General features: G+C 54.6%; 1 pseudogene; it reads left to right on the plus strand.

Annotated features, from left to right (window-relative positions):
- Positions 1-6267: 6267 nt before the first annotated feature.
- On the plus strand, positions 6268-7809 carry LOC147109523 (uncharacterized; annotated as a pseudogene).
- The last annotated feature ends 999 nt before the right edge of the window (positions 7810-8808 follow it).

The raw sequence follows: 8808 nt of genomic DNA on the forward strand, positions 1-8808 counted from the left end.
CAGCTCCAGCTCTGAAGGCCATGATTGCACATATCCCCACGCTCACCAGAGGGGGGGGAGATCCATCTGTACATTTCTCTAACATCGCACAGGCGGTAGAAATGAACAATTGTGACGACCAAGAAGCAGTAAAGATGCTGCTGTTCTCAATAGAGGGGAGGGTGTACCAGGCCCTCCCAACAGCCTGTAGAAAGGGGCAGGTCACCCCAGAGCGGTTACAACGGGCCATCTTAGAAGCCCTGGGGTGTAACGATGGGAACCCCCTTGACAGGCTCAACAAGACCAGCCAGTTACCTGGGGAAGCCCCGCAGGTATACATGGACAGGCTGTGGATGGTGTACCGTGCAGCCTGTGGCAATATCCTGGATAGAAGGGCTCTTACAGCGGACCAGCGTGAAGCGTGGTTCCGGATGATTATCGCAACCAGTCTGCCCTGTATTAAGACCCGGGCAGATCTCTGGTTCAACCCCAGAGACCCTAACCTCACCGAAGAGGCAGTGGCGGAAAGGATGTCGGTTACCCAGCGTAACGGAGAAACCCCAGATGAAAAGCTGGATAAACCCACAAAGGGGCGAGTGCACGAAGTGCACTCAAACTCTAATCCAAAAAGGGAATGGTATCAGGAGGGCAAGCACCCATCCGTTAAGAGGGGAGTGTGTTACGGGTGTGGGAAGCCCAGCCACTACCGAAGTAGTTGTAGGAGCAATCCACCCCAGGCGCAGGGAGGAAGGAACCCTCCCGCGACTGCCCAGTCCGGAGGAAAGAAAGGACAGGCAAACGAAGTTTTTGAAAACGCAGTGGTAGCACTCCGACAGCTGATGGCAGGGACGGGACGCATAGATGTAGCCGTAGGAAGGGAAATCCCCACGGCGCCACAACCACAGGAACAATGACTAGAGCCCACGCAGCCTGCTTACTTGTGCCCACTAGATTATGACTCATGGGGTAGACCGTGGGTGAAGATGGAGGTAGAGGGAGCACGGGGAACCTACCTGTTGGACACGGGTGCCTCCAGCACCATCGTCCATGCGGAGGATCCGGGGGCTTCACCTCTATCCAGCGGGGTGCCCTATGAACTAGTGGGATTCACGGAGAATGAGAAGACAGGGTACTTCTCACTCCCACTTACGCTTCAGTTAGGCGCACTTACTGCGAAGTGGAAGTGTGTCCTGATGAAGTGGGAGCAGGCTGACAAGGGGATACTGGGGGCTGACTTTGTAATCGCCCACCAGATCCTGGTGGACTTGCGGAACCATTGTCTGTGGGGAACCATAGACCCGGGGACCAAGAAGGGAGTTATGATGATTGACAAGGTGCAGGATAAGGGTACTCTCTGTACAGTGAAGCCAAAGGGGGGCTACGACCTGGAGCTTCTGGCCAGTGGCACCCCAGCCGAGTACAGGGCCTATGTGCGAGCCAATCTCGCAGCATTTGCCACCCACAAGCACGACTGTGGGAGAGTCACAGAGGTGGAGATCAGAATAGATGGGGATCCCATGTCTAGGCCCCAAAGACAATACAACTTCCCGAGAGAGGCGGAAGCCGATTTAGAGGAGGCGCTGGGTTCGCTAGTCGAGCAGGGTGTTCTGAGGCCCATAGCCACCCACGTAAACTCTCCCCTTTGGCCGGTCAGGAAACCGGACAACTTGTGGAGAGCCACGGTGGACTATCGGGTGCTCAATAAGAACATCCCGGCTTGCGCTCCCACGGTGGCGGCGGTTGCAGACCTGATCCGAGAGATCCCTGCTTCCGCCACCACATTTACGGTGCTAGACATTTCAAACGGCTTCTGGTCGATCCCTGTGAGGAGAGAAGACCAATACAAGTTTGCTTTCACGTTCAAGGAGCAACAGTATACTTGGACCTGCCTCCCACAGGGATTCCACAATAGCCCTAACATCTTCCACCAGTGCATGGTCAATTGTCTAAAGGGTTTCAGCCAGCCAGGACAGCTGGTGCAGTACGTGGACGACCTGCTGCTCTTCACAGAGAGCAGGGAACAACACGGTCCACTGCTGGCTGAGCTGTTGGCTGTGCTGAAAGACGGCGGGTTTAAAATAAACCCCAAGAAGGCCCAGATAGGGTTGAGGGAAGTCAAGTTCCTGGGTTTAACCTTAAGGGCAGGAGAAAGGGGCATTGATGAGGCCCGAAGGCGGACAGTGCAGGAACTCCCGATACCGACCAACGTGTCCGGAGTTCGATCCTTTCTGGGGATCACGGGCTATTGCAGGGACTTCATCGAGGATTATGCAGCCACGGCAGCCCCCCTGCTCAGGCTCCTCCACAAGGGGGTTGAGTGGCAATGGGACGACGGCCGTAAGGCTGCATTCCTTCGATTGAAGCAAGATTTGCAAAAAGCACCTGCACTGGGGGCAATTGATGGGGGTGAGGATTTCTTTTTGGAGGTGGGGGACAGCCTGAGTGCCGTGCTTTTACAGGAACGGCACGGACGGCTGAGACCGGTGGTGTACTCCTCCAGGGTCCTCACGGATGTGGAGATGGGGTACTCGAACTGTGAGAGACATCTGTTGGCTACTCACTGGGCAGTGAAGAGGTCACAGGTCTTCACAGGAGTATCCCCTATCACACTCCTCACCCATCATACCCTGACCCAGATGCTGCTTGATGGGAGGATAAAAGATGGGACGGTCAGCAGTGCAAGGATCACTCGCTGGACCCTCCTCCTCTCCCAGATGGCGATCAGGGTCAGAGGCCTCTGTGAGCCAAAGCTCGCAGCCAACCTTACTTATGCAGGGGAACCGCACAGATGCTCAGTAGAGGGGGTGTGGGACATCGACTTCGGATTTCGGGCAGGGATACATCCCACAGGCCGTGAGATCTACGTCGATGGGTCAAGTTCAGTGTCCGCGGGTACAAGACTCACGGGCTGCGGAGTTTGGGACCCCAAGGCAGGCATAGCCTTGGCACTTAAACTCCCCAGCACCCTGAGCGCCCAGCAGGCTGAACTCTCGGCGGTGATGTACATGGTCACTCACCCAGAGAAATTCCCCACCCCGTACACGATTTGCTCGGACAGTATGTTCACATGCAATTCGTGTATGGAGTATCTGGCGATTTGGTCCCGCAGGGGGTACACCTCCACGGATGGGAGACCCCTGGTCACCAAGCCCCTGCTAGTGAGGATAGTGGCAGCCCTAGAGAGTAGTAGGGACGTCTACATCCATAAAGTAAAAGCCCACTCTAAGACCGAGCCACGGGCAGAGGGTAACCAGTGAGCCGACTTGCTGGCCAGAGAGGGAGCACAGACCGGTCGCTTCTGGGACCCGTACGAGAAAGGCAGTGTAGTAGCTGTCAGAGGCCAGCCGAGGACACCAGGGAGCGCAGGGGTAGGATTGGCCCCGGACCTGAGAATGGTCCGGGCGCAGGATCCCGTCCTCAAGGCGGCCATAACAACCATCCTCGGTGGAGGAAAAGCAGAGGGCCCGTATGATACTGTGGACGTAGCTGTGAAGGAAGGGATGCTGTTTAAGGGGGACAAGTGGGTGGTCCCAGTGCAACACCAGCGGGAGTTCCTACAACTGGCCCATGAGGGCCCAGGTGCAGGACATCCCGGGCCAGAGTCCACCTGGCAGAAGGTGGAACAGGCAGCGTGGTGGCCAGATCTCCGGACCGACGTCCGCGACTTCTGTGCAGCCTGCCTGGTGTGTGCAGCAAACAACCCAGACCCCCAGAAAAGAAAGGCATCCATGGGGCACATAAGGCGGGTAGAGGGACCATGGCAGTCGATCCAGGTCGACTACATAGGACCCCTACCGACCGCCCAGGGAGGATACAAGTACTGCCTGGTGTTGGTAGACGTATTCTCCAAGTGGGTGGAGGCCTTCCCTTGCCGAACAGCCACTGCAATAGGGACGGCCAGGATCCTGGTCAGGGAGGTGTTTTCAAGGTGGGGACTGCCACAGTTTGTGGAGTCCGACCAGGGGAGGCACTTCACTGGCCAGGTGATGCAGGCCACCCTAAAGGTACTAGGAATTAGGGCAAAATGGCATGTTGCCCACAACCCCCAGTCCTCGGGTCTAGTGGAACGCCTGAACCGCACCATTAAAGAAAGACTCCGCAAGGAGACTGGGGACTCACTGAACAAATGTGTAGAGGTCTTGCCTCTGGTCCTCATGGGAATTCGGGCCAGTCAGTCGAAGAGCACAGGGTACTCGCCCCATGAGCTGATGACTGGACGGCCCATGAGGACCCCGGTACACGTGTTGGTGCCCGGCCTCACCGAAGGTCAGCTTCGGGAAACAGACCGGGACCGCTTTGCTGGGAATCTGCTGGAACGACTGCAGCAGATTCACTGGCAAGCGGCCACCAATATGGGGAAACAGCACCGCAGCAACAAACTGCTGCTGGAACCCCGCAAGCAGCGGGACTGGGAAGTCGGCGACCAGGTCATGGTCCGCAGCTTCGCCAGAGTGGGTGTGTTTGAACCACTGTACATGGGTCCTTATAGTATCATTGATAAGGCCAGCCCAATGGTTTATGCGGTCCAATTACCCCGCCGGGTGAAGTGGTACCACATTAACCAATGTAAGCGGTTTGACCCCACTAGGGCAGGAAGCAAGAAGGTCCCCAAACCCAGAGAACCCCCAGAAGTGACAGGGGACGCCCCGGTGGAGGTGGCAGCTTTGACAGAGGTCGATGTCGGCCCGAAGGCTGTGCCGCCCGGTATGGTCCTCTGCGGAGACATCACACCACTTGACAGACAGGCAGGACGGATAGGACAGGAAGTTCAAAGTCAAGGTCACAGGGAGGCTGGAGCTCAGTGTGAAACCAAGGCGCAGCCGAAGGAAGCCCTACGGCACGCAACAGAGAAGGGAATTGTGTTAAGCATAGTAACCGGAAAAGCAAAGGAAGGGGAGGATCAGTGGGAGGACGAAGGGATACTGCCCATGATGTGGGACTTTGTACCGCCGGTGAGGCGTAGTTCCCGGGCGGTCCGACCCAGGGTGACTTGGTCCCCTGTGTATCCTTCCCCGAATACAAGGGTTCAAAAGCAGAGGAAGCACCGGAAGGGTAAACTCTGTACTGTGAGGGGTAAGTCCCCGTCACAATCCCCAGAACAAGCACCAGACACAGGGGGACAGTTGAAGGAGGTCCTCCTGCAAGCCCTACGAAAGGGGGTATCTCGATCCCCTGGGCAAGGTCGACAGGATGACCAGGAAAGGGGAGGCAGTTACAGAGATTGACCTGGCCACCCGGAGACGGGTGGCGTTGTACATAGCACTGTTTTTTTTTTTTTTATAAAGATAGTTGGGGTGATTTCACAGTGAGGTGAGGGTGTTTGGTTAAACAAGGAAATCAAAACTTGGTGCTACTCCAGTCGAGCCTGAAGAAGTCTCAGGCAAGACTGTTTTTCAATTTGTGTTCCAGAAGATGCTCCGGACCATTGTGATGATACTCACCTACCTGGGGACCTGCGCCGGATGCCGAGGGGACAGCGAGGAGTTCCTGGTGTATGGGTGTTCCGGGGGCAGGGCGCCAACCGTAACCATGGGAGAAGGGATCATGGAGGCAGAAGACCAGGCCACCTACTTCCACGAGGGAAGATGGCCTGGGTGGTTGGGCTCGAATTCCACCCGGTATTCGAGCCACAAGAGCTTTACTTATGGAGAGGCCTCCATCCCCTGTCTGAACATCGAGGTGGCCACTTCCCGGGTTAGGGTGACAGAGGGGAAAAGGGTGTGTTTGACGTGTAAGGGGGACGTACCTTTAGGACGCTGGTGGTGGCTCAGGAAATTGAGCACGGACATCGAGGACAGGAGCTCAGACTGGGAACGTCTGAGCAACGATACCTACCGGACCATCACGGGGTCAGTCACAGTGTGTTGGGAAAAATGGTGGGCCTACGACGAAGGGATGTACGTATGCCTATGGGGATCAGCCCAAGTATGCCCAGCGGGGCTGTCCATCGCCTTTGTCAGGTGGTGGCAGGACACAGGGTACGGGTTGGAGTGGGATAGAAGCGGGGAAGCTTGCGTCACCCCTCGCATCCGAGGGCCCATCAATGCCACCGAGCTCCTGGCTCAGGTGAGGAAACCCCTACCCACGCCCAAACACACTGACGCCCACGGATGTCCGACCACCACTAGGGGACCTGGGAATGGGTTGGTATTAGTACCGACGGGTAAGTTGGTGTACCAGGGAGTGCACTATGCAGTTGCATCTGTGGTCCTTAACCTAACAGAAGTTCGCCTACCTGCGTTCTGCCCCCGGAAAACCGAGTTGCTGTATCAGGCTCTGCTGAGGGAGATGTTCCGAAGCTTCTATGAGCTGGACTTCGGGGACATCAGTGTGGCAGACCTGTACACAAAAGAAGACACGACCGAGAGGGGCAGACAGCACAGGGGGGTTTTGAACAATGTTTTCACTGGGTTTAATACTGGGGCCTCAGTTATTAACAGCCTGGATTATGTGCAGCTGGCCCTACAGATTAATGGGCTAAAGTCTCAGCTGTGCAGCATCCTAGGGAAGGAGAATGATGTTTTGGGCTCCACGCTTCACGAGGGGGTGGCTATAACAGTGCACCTGAAGGAGATTGTCGCCCAGCTAGAGGCTCATGCTCGGACAATAAACACCTTGATTAAGGAGGACCGGCTGGCCTCCGATCAGGCGGCACAGAATGAGGTGTGTGTGCTCTATGGGGCCTGGTTGCTGGGAGAGGGCCGCAGTAGCTTGGAAGACCTTAGGCAAGGTCGGGTCCCCTCCTGGATCAGCAACCAGCACCTGGAGGCACTGCACCCCTATAGCCACACCCTCAGCCCATGCCAGCTCCGAGTGGCATCGGAGGCCTATCCTGTCCCGGTTGACTGTGGGAAATCCAACCACACTATTATGGGTGTGGTTGTGCGAATGCCAATGATTGGGTCATCCGCCAGACCAGCACCCCTGTATCATGTGGAGAATGTCGGGGTCATTCGTGGGGGGGGGGGGGGGGGTACACGTCCGTTTCACAATGGTCCCACCCTATGTCATTGTGTGGGAGCACACAGTGACGGGTACTGACCTGTCTGGTTGCCGTAGCCGGGGAGCACAGGTGATACTGTGTCCCCAGCACTTGAACGCCTTCAGGAGGTCACAATGCGGGTTTAGCACTGCTGGGGCAGAACCTATAAATTGCACGATGGAGGTAATGGCACCTGGCCATGTACCTCCACAGATAGCATATGTGGGTGGTGGGACATAGTGTCGCCACGACTGCCCGCCGGTATAGGCACGGCCCGAGTGAGTGGTGTGATATACCGGACAGCAGCTTTTGCTTTAAACCTAGGGCAGAAGTTCAAGTGGCCCAGGAAAGGATCATTCCAATCCTGGAACCCTCCACAATTCACCTCACGGTACAGCACAATGTAAGTGACTTGCAGAACTATGTTGCCCGGTTTGGGTACTCTATACCACTCTTACCTGAGAAACTCACTGCCTTATTGAAGGCAGTGGACCTCAGTCAAAAACATTACTTCACCCTTGAACAGAAAAACAAAGACATAGCTCTTGGGATCGCAGACATACAGTCACCCGTGTGGTAGGAATGGGGAACGAGGGTAGATGTCCCTGTCGGGCTTCGCATGGCCTCCCACACGCTGGTAATTGTACAACTGGTCATTGTAGTGTATCTCATTATAAACACCTGCAAAGCCAGAAGAGCCCTCAAAGCACACCGGTATCTGAAACTATTCAACAAGCAGCACCAGAAGGACAGCCCAGTACAACCATGAGAAGAATGCCCTTTTGTTTCCAGGTATTCTTTCCTCGTCGGAAACAAAGGACCATTCTGGTGCACTGTATCGCAGCACTACTCGCACCCGGAAGCTGGCTAATACCATACGCTACGTAAGCTGTCAAAACTTATATACGGCAAAGTTGTACGAACTTACACCATCACGGATGGATAGGGTGAAAGCTGTACAACTTTGCAGGAAAGGACGCAAGGAACACACGCGGCATGGGGTATTTATTTGTTATGCTCTATGTAATGGAAAAATGCAGTACCTTGTTTTGATGTATACCTGAAAAGGGGATATGATTATTGTACCTTTTTCTTTGAGGAAAATGATATTGTTTTGTACACACTAACTTTGTAAGGGTTATTAGTTAGAGTAAACAACGGGGATGACTGACACTTGGTAGGCCTTTGGATTTTCTTACATGTCAATTGACACATCCCAGCTATATCCGGTTGTGTCAAGATGGGGGACTGTAGGGTTTGAAAATCCACAACCACATTTTATTGGAGCCCTCGAAGGGCAAGGTGACCAAAACTGGATTGCCCTATACAGTTTAAAAACCAACATTTTCGGCCAATGCAGTGGTCCCGAAAAGCAGGCTGGGATATCTGAATACAGGGGACTGTGGCTCAGAAGCGAGCCATAGATGTCGGCCAATCGAAACAAAGTGCATTCTCAAAGGCCAATCAGGGGACTGAGTCGGGCCTGAAGCAAGGATATGTGACTCACCCCTAATCGAGCTATGAGTACAGGCCATCATCACCTTAATCAACTCGGGCTAGGGACAATAGTTTTGGGATTACTACAGTTAAGAGGTTGCCCAAAATAATCAAGTCCCAGGACTGACACAATGGGACAACAGACTTGGAGGAGCCGCTGTGCACTCAAAACAATACCCCTGCCCTCACACTTGTAAACACCAATTTAATTGGGCGTGAAGAGGCCGAAATGGAATTGGATATAAAATACAGAACCAAGAGATTATTAAAAAGAGACCAGAAGAAAGAGCAGGAGAGCGAGTTAAGAAGCTGAGGGAGAGACGAGCTGGGGCGAACTACCATCAAAAGAA

Source organism: Somniosus microcephalus, chromosome 12 (assembly GCF_052327205.1).
Source record: "Somniosus microcephalus isolate GS21.2 chromosome 12, FLI_Smic_1.0, whole genome shotgun sequence".
Lineage (NCBI taxonomy): Eukaryota > Metazoa > Chordata > Chondrichthyes > Squaliformes > Somniosidae > Somniosus > Somniosus microcephalus.